Source organism: Vanessa cardui, chromosome 11, assembly GCF_905220365.1.
Source record: "Vanessa cardui chromosome 11, ilVanCard2.1, whole genome shotgun sequence".
Taxonomy (NCBI): Eukaryota; Metazoa; Arthropoda; class Insecta; order Lepidoptera; family Nymphalidae; genus Vanessa; species Vanessa cardui.
In genome coordinates this window covers 8,785,366-8,801,126 of record NC_061133.1, presented here as the reverse complement: position 1 = coordinate 8,801,126, position 15,761 = coordinate 8,785,366, and the positions used below count along the sequence as shown (strand labels likewise).

The 15,761-nt window shown below is 30.0% G+C and overlaps 1 protein-coding gene across 6 annotated transcripts in view; it reads right to left on the bottom strand.

Annotated features, from left to right (window-relative positions):
* Window positions 1-15,761, bottom strand: part of LOC124533451 (diacylglycerol lipase-beta) — a 70,532-nt gene that overhangs the window by 44,389 nt on the left and 10,382 nt on the right. The window lies entirely within an intron of this gene.

The following is a 15,761-nucleotide window of genomic DNA, read 5'->3' as shown; positions in this document are numbered from 1 at the left end:
CATTTTAAAATTCATAGTCAGTTCCATGTTGCTTATTTTTTTTATGATACTTGTTTTTATTATGCTCATATAGTTATGAAAATTACAGTATTAAATTATGAATATTTAAATTAGTTATAAAATATTAAAATGTGTAATTTAAATTGCTCGTATTTTTTAAAAATTTTGAATCAGGTTATCTTGAGTAAATCAAATTAATTCGGTTTTTTTTCTGAAGCGTGTAATGCATTTGATTAAGGCTACTTTTTTATAAACCTATTTTTCATTTCTCTGTATTTTGTAAATATTGTCTGGTTGACTTTAACAATAAATTAAAAAAAAATAAACATTCAAAAAATATTTTAACAAACTAACATTGTTTATTTACCAAATTTTATATTTTATTACGGAATTGCACAATATTTTCTTGGTAACTGTCAATGTCAATACAGCAGATGGAAAAATAAATAAAATATGAATACTGTGTCGTACACACAATGGCTTAATCTATGCAAAGGCAAGCGTGCGCAAGCGCAGTGCTAAATGACCGGCTCTTTTAAATTGCATATTATCTGATTGGTGTGGTCGGAATCCGTGACCTGATTGTGGAACTACCAGTGCATATAATAAGGTTTTAAGAATTAGTGGTGATAGCCTCTATATCTTTAATGGTAAAGTTCAAATTAGAATATCAGTAATTACATTTGACACAGAAGTAAAGACCATATGATGGAAGTGACTTTGCAACGTAGCTGATTGGTGCTGACGTAGGTCTAATTGAAACAAACTAATCGATAATGCGAAGGTTATCATGTAAAGGAACGATTGTTCTAGCAAATTAAATCGAATTGCATTTTTATTGATAGTACCTATGTTTTTACGATCATTATTTATACCTAGCTACCCTATTCGGCTTAGCACGATAAGGCTAAGTTTCTAAATAAATAGTTTATATAGAAAAACATACAAAGAAATATTCTTAAGACTAGAATCGTTCCCGGGCGTATTAAGATCAGCAAATTTCCATCAAATTCAGATGAACGACTTAGGAACGCATGGAGTACAAGCATTTTTTATTTATAACGTTTGTTTTTTATTAACATATGATATTAGGTATATTAAAATTTTGTTATTATTATCGCATATGATGAATTGCTGATACACTTATACATATATCGATTTTATTAAACCATACATTAACTGATCACGTAATGCACACGCTGAATATATTTCATTCAATGCAAACTTCCACGTGATATAACCGCGAAACTATGATAAAATTTCGAAAGTTCAAATATATTTTTAGAGTTTATATTGTTAACATAAAGTTTTACGTAGGAAGCCACCAGTAAAAATCACTGCGCTTTAAAATTAATTTAACTTAATAACGAAGATTAACTTTTTAAATATTAATTTATTTCTTGATACCGATGGAACGATAAGAAAGAGTTATATCGTCAATAAAATTAATAATATTTTTTTTCATTATTAATACGCTTGTAAGGATTTTTTCCTTGATAAAAAAAACAATCTATACCTATATTAATATTATTAATGCGATATTAACTCTGAATGTCTATCGCTCTTTCCGGCCGGGGCACCGGAACGGGTATGTGGGACTCCACCGGGGCCTAATACTAGGTTACTTTTCCTAACACATGACAACCAACACCCTAAAATGCGAGGGAAGCCGCGGGCGAATATTAGTATTTTATAAATTACTATTTACATTTTATATTATTAAAATTTATTTAGTCTATTGAGTTTTTGAGAACGCAACGTTTTGTTACAACGTTAACCTAATAAAACGTTTAAAATCTAAATATTTTTTAGTCTCGTGTCAGTTGATTACTAACACAAGTCTAAACAACATTTAGTTTCAAGGATGTGAGCACATTTTAGCACTTCCTCACTGCAGTTACCTCCTACGCTTTCAAGGAGAACAAATACAATTAAATGAAGTTATTTATGATGACATAGTTTTATATACCGTATAAGTAATATTTGTTCTAAATTTATTAAACACTATATACTAGTTTGAGCTGAGATGGCCCATTGGTTAGAACGCGTACATGATAACCGATGATTGCGGGTTCAAACCCAGGGAAGCACCACTATATATATGTGCTTAATTTGTGTTTATAATTCATCTCGTGCTCGGGGGTAAAGGAAAACATCGTGACGAAACCTGCATGTGTCTAATTTCATCGAAATTCTGCCACATGTGCATTCCACCAACCCGCATTGGAACAGCGTGGTGGAATATGTTCCAAACCCTCTCCTTAATGGAAGAGGAGGCCTTATCTCAGCAGTGGGAAATGTACAGGCTGTTACTTTACTTTTATATACTCGTTTTAACCCGCGGCTTTAGGATTGTTTGTTTGATATTATTTCCAATTATAGTCTTTGTGTTATTTCAATATGAAGACTATGTTATTGTAAAGTTTCGTTAAAATCCATTCAGTAGGTTTTACGTGAAAGAGAAACAAACGACCATACATGCAAACTTTCGAATTTTCAAAATTAGTAGATACTATTAGCATTATGGTAGGTCGACAGAACACAGATTTGGCACGGACTTTTGTTGAATTTTGTCTCTGTAACTTAACAGCGTAAAGTCTGAGCTTTAAATGGAAGTTGAAATACTGTATTGCGTTTTATTTGGAGCAAAATAATTCATCAGTAAAAAAATTTAAAAATTATTAATTTATTACATTTCTATTGAAAAATGAATAAATGTCATCCACCCCTGGTTAGAACCATTGTCACCGAGGTTTGCAACGATACTGCTATGATAATTGTTTGAAAAACTCTGCACCCACAAAACTAAAAATCGGAAGTAATGAAAAGTAAAAAAAAGTAGAGAAATATTGTCGATAGACTCTTTTACTAGTTTTGTCATACGACAAAACTATGTGCCCAGCAGCGCCTTTATTGCATTTAAAAATCCTCACTAAGCGCTGGCCTACATTATTTAAGGGGACTACATGAGCTAAATGCAAGTTTTAAAATGCCAAAAAGTATATAATCCAATGCAATAAATCAAATGAAAAAAATATATGTTAATCTTCAGGATAGATGCTAGTTATTAATTGTGTTGAAAACATGATGTAATTAATTTGGTACGATAGAAAGAAATCGCAAAGTTACCTCTAAAAAAGTCTTTTTTTGTTTTTTAACTACACTTATATACCTTCAATAATTTTGGTCTTTTGTCAGATTATTCTACAAACAATATACTAAAAATTTATTATCTTAATTATTTAGTAAAATCAATAGATTTTTTTTAAATCAGATTTTCTTATTTTCGACCAAAATGCGTAAGCATGTGTGCGTGAGCGCCTCGTACAGACACTGCCGGCCGAGGCCTGTTGCTATACAGACGTGTCGCTCTTTTCACCGCATCGTTGCGAATAAAATCTCGTAGATTTTATTTTTGTGTAATTTTAATTGTAAATTAATTGTCGAATATTATTCTTTTATGTAAATAAATATATTAAGTTAAAATAGTCTAGTTGTAGTTAGCCATTTATTTTTTTGTTAAGTTATTTTTTATAAAGTTTAATTTTGTAAACATGGGAAATAAAGTACAATCTGTGAAAAAAAATAAAAAAACGTTCATATAAATTAAAAAGCCGAACATATGAAAGATAATATGAAAAGGTAAGAGTATTTAATTAGTAAACATATATATATTTTATAAATAATGATTATTGGAAACATTTATTAAAAACAATGCAATTAGTTCGTATAGAATCAGATTTTTCGACAGATTTCTTACAGTCACCATGGAGTATTTGGTCAATGCAAGCAAGTCCAAGAAGAATGTGCGGGTTCGATCCCCGCACTCTGAACTAAAATTTTATTATTTTTAAAGGACTATATATATATATATATATATATATATATATATATATATATATATTATAATTATTAAAATTTAATTCCTAACAACTATGCATTTATTTTTTCAGAATTAAGAAAATCGAAAAAAAATAACACGGAAGCTATTTCTATTACATTAGAGTTTAATTTTATCAATTTTGTTTATAATAGGAAATATAGTTATGTATGGATGAAATTTAATAATAAAAAAATAAATAAATACAAATTAGCACATCACATGAATATTTAGTGGTGCTTGGGTTTGAACCCGCAATAAGATGCGCGCGTTCTACCCACTGGGCCATCTTGAAATATGTAATTATTGTGAACCAAAGAACTAAAATATTTAGAAGTGTCATATACGTAATTCAATATTTTTTAAAGATTGGAAATAGTATCAATTGAAAAATTTTAGCTCGTAGCTTCAGTGAAAGTGGGTGAAATATTGATAGCAAGTATCCAAGATATTTTAATAACGAACGACGACGAACGAATAATTAAAAAAAATATTTTAATAAAAAAATTGAAACGAAATTTATTTGTTTTTTTGTTAAACCAAAAATAAATAAAAATATTTGAATTTAATTGAATCAGTTTTATTTCAAATATCAGTCAAAAACAATACAAATAATTCTAATATCCAAACTATTTTTATGAGATTTATGACCCACTGTGATTGACCGAGTTAACCAATAATTCTACTAAACCGACTTGACGATATTATTTTTATAGTAACTTTTGGATGCTGACTTTTTTAACTTAATTTTTTTTCTTTGTATACCGATATTAGTAAAACGAACAAACTCTACGCTTTTTGTCAATGTACAAATTACGAACAGTTCCAATTTTATTTAATAAATCGCTTAACAAACTTACAAAATTTAAAAATAGGTACGATTTAATATTTAGTATTACAACGAATTGAATTGATACAATAAAAATTAAAGAAAAAAATGTTTAAATTAACTATTTTTTGTACATAAAATAATAATAATTTAAGTTTAATTAATTCAGTTTAATTTTATCATAATTTTTTAAATGACACAAAGAAATTAAAACAATTCTGTTGTCCTGTCTATTTTTATGAAATCTATGATTGATAGAATTGATAGAATTGACTTCGCTTCGCTTTCGCTCGGCGCGGCGCGCGGCGGTTCGGCGCCATCTATTGGAATATTCAGGCGTAACCTCGCCGCCTCGCTAAGCGTAGTGCGCGCGGGGACATGCCGTTTTTGTCGTTAGTGTAAGTGTGTGCGCGTGATTCTCAAGGGCAATTAGCTCCTGTAGTCCCCTTAAGACGCTTTTCTGTACGCTTTAATCGCTTAAACCCAGCGGTCTGTGCTAGCTTTAGAGAGTATTGTTATTATACCTTTAAACATGAATAGACTTATTAAATGTATATATAAATATATTTTAATTGGTAGTAAGGCTTTGTGCTAGTCCGTCTGGGTAGGTACCACCCACTCATCAGTTATTATTCCGCCAAATAACAGTACTCAGTATTGTTGAGTTCCGGTTTGAAGGGTGAGTGAGGCAGTGTAACTACAGGCACGGGGGACATAACATCTTAAATCCTAAGGTTGGTAAATACGAAAGTGACCCTGTCTGTCTACTCATGTCTAAACCACATAAACAATGTTGATGAAATTGAAAATAAGCTTGTGTTTTTACCCTCCAAGGGGATTTAATTTGAAGATGATTTTACTCAAATTCTTGAAGGATTTTCGTGACAAAATGAATTCTACGCCGTCGTTGCCGCGGGTACAACTAGTTTTTTTTTTTTACAATCAGTAAGTTTTTAATTATTTATATTACAAGTAAAATGATACACACTAGATTTAGGTAGGTATAGTTTCGCTTTTATTTGTATTGTTTTTTCGTGTTATCTCAGTACTTGGTTCATCAGTATTTACATTCGACGGAATTGGACTACAATTTTGCGCTTGTCATTTATCTTTTATCAAAGGCTTATCTGTCAACTATTCAAACAATAAGCGAACGAAACAAAATAAAAATATAATTTATGAGCACAGGATACTGAAATTACTCTTGATATTGATCTGCACACGCAGCAACTAAGTCTTATATTAAAAAGGCCGTTGAACGTATTTATTTATGAAAGACATCGAGGATATTTATCGTAAATGAACCTGAACAAAGATACGAAAACATAATCGACGTTGATGGTTGAATACTGTGTATTTATTAATTTACTCGCCCTGGCTTCGGACGGGTGCAATGCTATGAGATCACAGTAGAAGCTTCTAAAATTATCAATATGAGACAACATCACATACATCACTTTGAACCCAATGTAAGTAGCTGAAGCACTTGTGTTATGGAAATCAGAAGTAACGACGGTACCACAAAGCACCCAAGACAACTAATGGTAATCTACATCGACTCGGACGGGAATCGAACCCGGGACCTCAGAGTGGCGTACCTACCCATGAAAACCGGTGTACACACCAATCGACCATGGTGGTCGTCGAACAATCGAATCGAATCAATGTTTCTTTACTAAATTTTTAAAGTATATACAAAAACCTTCTCCTCAAATCACTCTATCTATTAATTGTTGTTTTATATTTAATCATGATAATATTAAAATTATTTCTGATATTATATTGTTTGCTTATGCCACTTCATTCATTTATTATCAAAACTATCCCAATAGAATACAATAATAACTCAATACAATAAAGTATTATTAGATAAAATATTATTCTATACAGACGATTATAAACAGTGCAGTATTTGTTGGTTTTGATGTGTGGGATAAATAATAAATAAGTTTTTGAATGAATGTAAACTAACCGACAGAAAGTAGAGAATTTCTGATTTTATAGTTAGCTCTATTTGAAAATCTACATTCTAAACGGGTGGTACGTATATTAGTTTTAATAAATACTGAATAAAGTATATTTAATACGTTTTTGAATTCGTATAGAATAATGAAGTAATTATTTTATAATTAGTCAACATAATTGAAAAAGTAGAATAAAGATTCGATAATTAACACAAAACGATAAGATAAGAAGCACTACATAATCTACTTAAAGATTTATCAATATTATTATGATATATTTTTTTATAGTGTCAGCTTATTAAAATATCCAGATTGTTTAAAATAACGATAATGAAAACCGAAGAAGTAAATTAACCTAAACCTTCTATGCGATTGACTGTGGTTGATTGACGTCTTAAATTCAATAAATCCTTGAAAGGGAGCGAAATTCTCTACAAATACATCGTTTTTCCGATATTTAATAAGAAAATTTATTGCATATTGACTGTTTCAAATTAACTTTTTGGACCCTGAACATATATTCTCAAGACAAGTTTTTCGTTTTTAGATTATTTATATATATTTTTTTATTTCATTGAAATTATATTTTTTGTTAAAATATAATAAGTTTTAGTTTCGACATCATAAAAACAAATACTAGTGGACTCATACATATTTAAAAGAATAATAAAGTTACATTCAAATCTGGGAACATTATAATAAGCCATATCTACTAAATAAATATCGGAAATGTATATTTTTTTCACAAATACATTATCCAACTAAGAATATACATAAGTGTATTATCATTTGCTCTTTTTATTTTTAAACATGACGGTAACATAAAAAAATCGTACATAAATATAATTTACGATAACAAATATAAAGAAGGCAATTACTGTAGAGTGTAACATTGTTAATCTTAGTAGCACCAAAACCCTAAACAGTTTTGTGTAAAATTTGGTAACACAGATAAATGGCCTGTCTGCTTTAAATCACCTTTAAAGTCCCTTTTCAGACTACACTGCCAATCCCAGCGGCGCAATTATAGGTCGCATTAACAAATTACACATAAAATCGATGAATAGAAATGGTAATATCGTGCAGTTGATATGTGCCATCTGAAAGGCAACTTTATAACTATAAATAACGATAAAAATTAAATACTTAAAGTAAATACAATGATTTTAGTACCATAATAATTGCACAGTTTCTTCTACATTATACTTATAAGTACTTAAGTTACCGTGAACTTTGGGTCGTAAGCATGATCATGTTATATTGTGTTTCATGCTAAATGAGGATTATGATTCTTCAAGTCAAATTATAAAATTTGTACATTAGCTCTTTTTAATGAAACAACCTTTAAGCAATGTAATATTATCATCATTACATATAGATGTATGTACAATACTGAATGTGTCGGTCTGAGGCTATTCATACCTTGAATTCCGCTAATCCTAACCCATTCTGATAATTTAACGGCCGACGAAGGCAGGCAGGTTAAGGCTGTCAGGTAGTACTAATGTCTTTAATTAAATTAAGGCCATAAACAGCGTCAGTTATTCGACACGTGCCTCTGCGATAGTTGAGGCACGAACGAGCGGATTGTAATCACAAGATTCATATCCAAACTCATCATTCGCTGTTCAGTCGAGTCAGTTAAGACCCTTCTGATGGCAATCGTATACTCTATTAAAATTTGTTAAGTGCTAGTTGGTAGAGCACAATGATAGCGCGATTCTATCTACTACTAGCGCCATCGTGTGACAAAATTCAGTATTCTTTTATTGGCATTATGTTCTATTTTTGTTTTCAGAGAATCTCTATTTTTACTTCGTTTATAAATATTAATGAAATATATCAAACTTTAGTAAATTGCTAGAGTAACTCTGGTAAAGAATTCATTTCAGTTGTTTGTTAAACTTGGCAAGAAACTAAATAGTTGGATCTATCATACACATAATCATTGTATAATGAGCATGATTGGCATCTCATAGCGTCTCAAAAATATGCCACAGGTTGTTGCTTTCATCAACTATATAAGCCAACAACATAATACATTATTCAATTGGAGTCTGACAGTCAGTAATTTGATACGATCGCGTAATTGCAACTCAGTAAAGGCTTTTTTGGTGTTATGCTGAATGTGTGACATTTAATCGAATATAAATAACTTAGGAAATTGCAATGATTAAAAATAAATATTTAACAAGTATAAATATAATAAACGGCTCAGTACTAAAATTCTACTTATTTCGCTATTAAGATACTTTACCTACTCTCTGGACAATTCAAATATCTATAAAATTGGCTATGATGTATTTATCATGGAAACAGACAAAACGTATTGCGTCAAAAACATAGACAGTAATCAAAGCTACAGTTACTCCAGTTTTTGATACGTCTGCTATAATTTAAAGTGTACGACACATGTGTAATGTGTATTTAATTGATAAGGTGACACACGTAGAGAGGTGTGCGTGCGTTGCATCATATATGAATCCAGCGTCAAGCTCGCTATGATTCAACCACAAATAAATACAAACACATAAAAATCACACAGATAGGTACATCTTACCATAAAATATACGAGCTACTTAATTAACTATATTTAGATAAATACAGTTAATTAAGTTGCATAATTAAATCAATCAAATGTTATATTATTATAATATATATATTATAGTATATTATATATAGTACGTTTGCTTTTTGTTTTTTTTTTTTTTTTATTTGATTATTTTATCTTAAATTTCTTAACATCGTATTAGATTTTAATTTTCGTAAAACTATAAGCTAACGAGTAGCTTATTATGATATGTTAAAGTTTTGATTTAATATAATGTATTAGCAGTTTTTCTTGAACTTAAAAAAGCCAAACTTTCCTCTTGTAAGTATTTATTACAAAATCAAGTTATGCTAATTTCTAAACTGTTAAATATTTTTAAAGTTAAAACTGTATTATATAGTCGACTTTATTTTGAAATATTTACAAATTTTACTAAATAAATACCGGCGAATAAAAACAAAATGTTACATTACAAAATAATTTAAATTACGTTTTGCTGCATGCGCGTTTGTAATATATCAAAATGAATACTAATTCTTTTTCTTCATAACCAAGCCACTAAAATGGACCTTGAATAATTAATTTTGAATTGAATACACTTACGTCAATGGAAATTTTAAGGCTTTAATTTTGGAGCATTGCAACAATTTAAATAAAATTGCGTTTAAATTAGACATTCGCTAAGTTTGTTGCAATTTTTATATGCAATCATTTTAAAATAGACAAAACATAATCTATTTGAACGGCATTCAAAGTATGTCATGTTAATAATCATAGTGTAATGTTTTTATACGTGATTGCTAAAATATGTATCAAACGGATTGCAAGAAACGGTATATATTAAAATCCATGTTTATTTTTTATAAAACGCTGAAGTGACCGTTTGGCTCGAATAAAAAGTATTGAAACTATAACTGTTAAAACAGTAATAAAACATTCGAAAAATAAGGTAATTTTGAAAAGCAATCGAATAATATTTTATTCGATTAGAATAATAAGAATCGATTTTAACGATAATAGTTTTTAAAGTTAATTTATTTTATTAGCAAATTCGAAAAATAGTATAGTAGTATAGTACAGTATTTAAAATAATTAACGACAATTTTCGATACAATGCTGGTTTGACAACTCTATTTTATATAAAAGTATATTCATTTTACTTTTAGTTTGTTTTATTTTCCATGGTACTGTAGTATTCTCATTGGAGGAGACATGATGTTCATTTCAGCACTCTACGCCAGCGTGGGATATACATGTGGCAGATTTCAACTCGAGAAAGGAGGTGGACCTCACCTCCTTGGAGAAGATGACTCTAATTCTACCATGCTGCTTCAATGTGGCAAATCCCGTATGAAGATTTTTCCATAAATTGAAGTAGCAGTAATTTAATTCGTGTTCTAACGACTGGACTATCACGATGTTACATTATGTATAATGATTTATTTACATTGTGACGTGTTATGACTAAGAGTTAGTAAATTGCAAATAAATTCATAACATGTTGTACGAGTTAACAATAACATTCATTGAATCATAGCTATTTTAAATTTATAATCATCATTTTAATCATTGACGGCTTCACTTATAAACGTTGTTTAGCGGGTACATTCAGATCCTCTCTTTCTGGTCAATCATTAATTTGATATTCAAAAGAATACCATTTTGCTAATCTTGCCTTACTTGATGGCAGAACTTTTCTGCAAACTCATCGCATATTCAAACACGAATATTGTTGTTTTTCGGTTTGAAAGGGGACTGATCTTGTGAGATACAGGCGGTTAATATTTTATTGTCTATGGATGGGGATGAACATTTTGGAGTAAAAAACTAGGTAGATTCCAAATATATTTAAGCTGTTAAAATATTATATTTTTGTATTGTATCAAAATAGAAAGTATTTTGTTACTAATGTTAACGTTGGAGATTTTTAAATATACAAAGCTTCATTCCTTCGTTGAGTAGCTCTCAATAAAAGGTCAAGATTGTCCCATCAAAACTACTTATACATTAAAAAGGTTAATTCTGAAGCGGTAATTGAAATTAAACCCAATAAAATTTATTAGGAATGTTAAAAAAAATACATTTTAATTTTCTTTTATACAATAAAACCATTAATAATTAATTTGAATATGAATACGACGAAACTGTGATTTAAATAAGATTTTTCAAGATGCTACTATACTATAAGATGTCTCAAAAATAAATAATTATTATAACAAAGACCTCAAAAAATCTTCAAAGGTATTTCAATCAAGTAACTCTTTGTTTTTGGCTATTTTTCCACAAAGGTTTATCTGTTTGACTGAGTAACTTTGCTTAACTAAAAATGACCAGAAACTTTGGTTGACATTGATTGTCACGTGAAAAAATGGACTTACAAATTAGTTTTCTTTTCCTTGAGGAATACGAAGCCGTTTAGTAAGCCCTTAGTTATCTTTGGAATATATCAATGTCAGAGCCTGCTCGGGTAGCTGTCGGGCTAAATTTAGACGAATGTAGTTATAACAAGGTATCCGCCCACAGGATCGTGTCCAATAACCGTGTTGTATTATCCTGGTCCATGTTTTATCTAGTGTAAAATTAATCTGTGTTAGTTCGCCGTCGTTACAGCCGAAAATTATAAGTATTTAGGTTAAGGGGTAAAAACGAAAGGTACGTATGACTTTCCAAGTAGAAGATTGTAATGTGACTTTCACACGAGCTTTATTTTTTATTTCGTAAAATTCTTAAGAAGTTCCGAGTACGGTACAGTCCTATACATTTTTACTCGCCTTACGTTCGTTAAATTATTTTTTCTTAATTACAAATTACTTAAGTTATTATAATAAGAACTATTAATTATATTATTAACAATTATCTATATTTTTTTATTTGAATCAAAGTAAAAATAGAATAATTATTAATAACTTAGGCTCTATGTCTGACATCTACATTTTAAAACTTTTTGAAACCTGTTTTAACTAAAAAGTTCGTGCCTCCAAAAAGTTCTTATATATTATTCATATATCATAACAGGAATAGCATAATTTCATAATTTGAAATTATTTATATCTGTTTCGTAATGAATATTAATAAGCCACAGTAAAAATATTCTTTAGAAACAAGCTTTTATTTGACAGATTTAAAATAAAATACAATAGACGGTATTGTCAGCAGCACTAATTGTGCGCAAAATTTTAGCTCTAAAATCTAGTTAGAACTAGTTTAAGCAACATTTGTCTCACTCATGCGTACAGTGCGTTGAATAAACGTTCGTAAAATAATCGATGGCATGGTTATGGGCAAAAGCGATCCTGTAAAGAGGTAACTTTTTAAAGCATCTCATAAATTTTTCCGACACGCAAGCCGTGTCCCCGACCTAAATGTTCATATTATTGAAACAATGATGACATCGGTTTGATTGCCATCTCGGGACACCACAGTCCACAATAAATTCAACTGAAACGTATTGTTTAATATAAATAACTAAAAGAACGTTCAGAAACGCTGTATATATGTATTTTTATTTGTATTCTCATAAATTCAAAAAGAACAAATACTCGCACGTGACTTTGATATTATTTACATAATTGCAATTGTTTATGTTATACATAAATTCTTGACAGGTCAATTAAAATCGTCGAACAAAAGTTTATTATTACAGTAGGCAACACCAAATCCACTTTAAGTGACTTGATCGAAACACAACCATTTAGTTCATCAAATTGCCTCCGCTCCCTAAATCTTGGTAAATATTTCATAACTCGAAAGTTTCTAACTAAGCGTACACGATAAGATAATTGACTTTTGATCAAATAGACAGGAACAGTCTACAAGTTAAAATACACATTAAAATGCACACAATAGGAATAGCGATCAAAATTTTTACAGGCAACACACCAATATAATACTTTATAATTTGTCAAAGTAAAATGTAAAAATCGTGTTCGACTGTACATATACGAGTATATATACAAAGCCATAATAGAAACGTCTGTAATGTATGTATATTACGAATGGAAGCAATTATGTTTATGCAAATTGCTTAAATAAATCTGTCGCAATTTATTGATGTATTAATTAATTAAATATAAGATAACATGTTTGGCGGTAAAACTCTGTAATAGTCACTCAGTAAACCGAAAGTGACTCAGTGAAATGAGTTGGCCCAGTGGTTAGGACGCGTGCATCTTAACCGATGATTGCGGGTTCGAACCTAGGCAAGCACCACTGAATATTCATGTGCTTAATTTGTGTTTATAATTCATCTCGTGCTAGGCGGTGAAAGAAAACATCGTGAGGAAACATGCATTTTCTACCACATGTGTATTCCACCAACCCGCAGTGGAACAGGCTGGTGAAATGTGCTACTCCAAACCTTCTCCTCAAAGGGAGAGGAGGCCTTAGCCCAGCAGTGGGCAAGGCTACAGGCTGTTGTTGTTTATTGTAGACCGAAAACCTCATTCAGTGTTAAGGTTCGTAGCTTATTAAATTCGTTTTTAGAATTTCTAAGAATACATGCAGGTTCTTTTCACAACATTTTCTTTAACCGCCGTGCACGAGATGAATTATAAGCAAAAATTTACCATGAATAATTCAGTAGTGCTTGTGAAGATCTGAACTCGTGACCTTCGGATAACATCCAATTGTTCAATCTACTGGCCCATTTCGGGTCAGCGGGTTATTTTCAAGTGTATCTATGTGTAAATGAACAAAGAAAAAACAGTTCGGGAACTTTTACCTTATGTTCGACTATCGATTTTCTTTTGTTTTATTTGGTAACTAAAAAAGGTCGAAAATTACATTTGTTTTCCACATATTTACAATAACGATTTTGTTCGGATTTTGCACCAATGAACGATCACTGATTAACACAAAAACGAGGAAACGCAAGTGAAATTCATGTAATTTAACCGTCAAGTACTTTGTCATAGCACTTATAAGTACCGGTCTGCTACCAGTCTCGGGTTAAACATTGTTTATGGCGAAGAAATATTTATAAGGCAGGTCAACTTGGCCCACTTAACACTGAAGATACAAATTGACCGGTTCAGCTTCTTCATTTTTTTTTTAATTAAGTATAAATTGTTTTATTTAATACTAGCGACCCGGCCTGGCTTCGCTCGTGTGCAATTCTGATACTAAATGTACGACAGAATTTGTTTATTTACGACATCACATCAGAAACTTCTAAAATTATCAGTGTTTCTTAACAATACTAACCACGTTTTATAAATATAAACCTTACTCTCGAATCACTCTATCTATTAAAAAAAAATCCGCATCAAAATTTGAATATATGGGCAGAGAAAGCGACTTTTTTTTACTATGTAGTGAACCACATTCTATATAGTCTTTAATGCGTTCTTAGGCCAAATCTAAGTAAACAATACTAATCTTATTATAAGTACACAAAATGTTTGAAAGTAACGTGACTCTGAAATACTTTAAATATATCTTGTATTTTTCATATAGCATTCATAATTTTTTACTCTGCAATATATATATCACACAGAGATGTCTCACCGAAATAATTTCGATGGGTACCAACAGAAAAATGCAATAATTTATAAAATCATCAAAGACCGCAGAACGTCACGGTTGACTACTGACGGATAAAAATAGCTGACAACCGAAGATAAGTATAGCTGTTCGCATTGCTGCCGTTCACAGTTTATTGTTACTATTTTATAAATAATTCATCCGCATAATAATTTAATACAGGATAATAAATTAATTACTAACGAAGACAAGTACTTGAATCAGATCGAGCATAATATCGAGTTCTGTAGCCAGGTAAACTACATACGCAATTGAATAATTTTATTAGTATTGAATACACATCATTGTGCTATTAATAAGCAATATTTAATCATCAATTATACGTTAGTTATACATACAAATGTATTGATAGATGAATTTTTTTTTTTTCAGGGACACGTCGCAACTCTCAAGATTCATATTTTTAAAACGGGAACAGGCGTTCAAAGAAATTTTCCAAAGAAACTTAACGTTAAATGACTTATGAAACTTTCGTACGCAGGCCGAATAATAATGATACATTTTAAAAACTAGTTATTATAAAAAAATACGGTTCGGATAAAATGTTTAAAGCGTTGTATAATGGAGACGATGAAATTATATGATTTGATAATTAATCGGAAACTTTAAAAACCGCTGACATATTATCTTAACATATTTTTATAGATAATAACCTCTTTTTATAATAATATTAGTGTTGTGCTAAGAATATGTGTTTATTTTATACGTTTTACTAAACCGGTACTGTTAAATTATGAGTAATCAATTTTTATTATTCCTAGTCCTAATCGCAGCAAATAGAATAATTGAATTAATTCCATAACCTTTACATTTTTTATTTATATTGAAAATATTTTTTACTTAATTTAAAAATCTTCAATTATATATTGTTATTATTAAAGGGGTATTAAATTAACAAGGTCCCTAAAACTATAAATTTATCGTATTGCTTTTGTTGTATACGTTTTTATCGCTTCATACATCCATTATGTACTAAAAGAGTTACCAATGTCGTAA